The sequence below is a fragment of the Atractosteus spatula genome, chromosome 10, assembly GCF_055471065.1.
Source record: "Atractosteus spatula isolate fAtrSpa1 chromosome 10, fAtrSpa1.hap1, whole genome shotgun sequence".
NCBI classification, from domain to species: domain Eukaryota; kingdom Metazoa; phylum Chordata; class Actinopteri; order Semionotiformes; family Lepisosteidae; genus Atractosteus; species Atractosteus spatula.
The window spans coordinates 27,685,884-27,686,824 of record NC_142715.1 but is presented as its reverse complement, the minus strand read 5'-3'; the positions used below and the strand labels follow the sequence as shown (position 1 = coordinate 27,686,824).

At 39.6% G+C, this 941-nt stretch overlaps 1 non-coding gene across 1 annotated transcript; it reads right to left on the bottom strand.

Annotated features, from left to right (window-relative positions):
• Positions 1 to 230: 230 nt before the first annotated feature.
• Positions 231 to 311, bottom strand: trnal-uag (transfer RNA leucine (anticodon UAG)). Its single transcript has one exon. It is a non-coding gene; the product is annotated as a tRNA-Leu (tRNA).
• Between the last annotated feature and the right edge of the window lie 630 nt (positions 312 to 941).

Sequence of the window (941 nt, the reverse complement as noted above, 5' to 3'; positions counted from 1 at the left end):
ATGTACTTGCCGGCACACTATCATGTGCACTGCCTCAAAAGTGATCTCGGCAGATGTTGTTCCCTACATAAAGCTGAACGTGCCAAAGAGAATTTCTGTTGAGAAAACAAAATATTTTTTCTGCCTTGATGTTAAGCCTGTCTTTTAGAAAGTCTATCTCTAAACACCTCCTGCAGCCTAACAAAAAGTGCTTTTACTGATCGTATTGCAGGTCTTAAAACACTAACATTTGGCAGCGGTGGGATTCGAACCCACGCCCCCTGGAGACTGGAGCCTAAATCCAGCACCTTAGACTGCTCGGCCACGCTACCTTCCTCCATATCCATCTTCCTCACATTGCTGGCTTGGAAAATGCCGGGGGCTTCAGCTCTTGTCGTCAGATCTAATGATATCATGACGTGGAAGTGACTGCACCTTCATCTTCCGAGATGCTTTCAATAGCACAAATGCTACTTTCAACGGCACAAACAGCAATAATGAAAGAGGTGGGTCTCATCCTTTGTGCTGTTTGTAGGGGCGCAACTCTACATCGATCTACTGACTTGAAGAGCAAAAATCAAAATCCTCTGTTATTACTGTTGCTTTTTTCATAGTTTCTTTAAATCCTTCATTTGAACATAGATTTTGAAGGATATTGATGATAATACCACATAAATTGTGGTTTTCTTGTGATCGCCAATTTTTTTCAAATACCAGCCTTTTTTACAGTTCCTTGCGTGTTTCACAAGGTATAATAGCCCCCCTCGCATCCTCAGCTAACATATTTTAAAATTACAATAGGTTATACAGCATGCATGTTTACATTTATATTAAAATTAAAGTAAATATACCAGAATACATACAGTGCTAACACAATAATTCTTGTCAGGTTCTCCAACAAATCTGCGTTGTTATTTTAACATGTTTCAGCTGAGGGTGCAACAGGAGTATAAATGAATTTT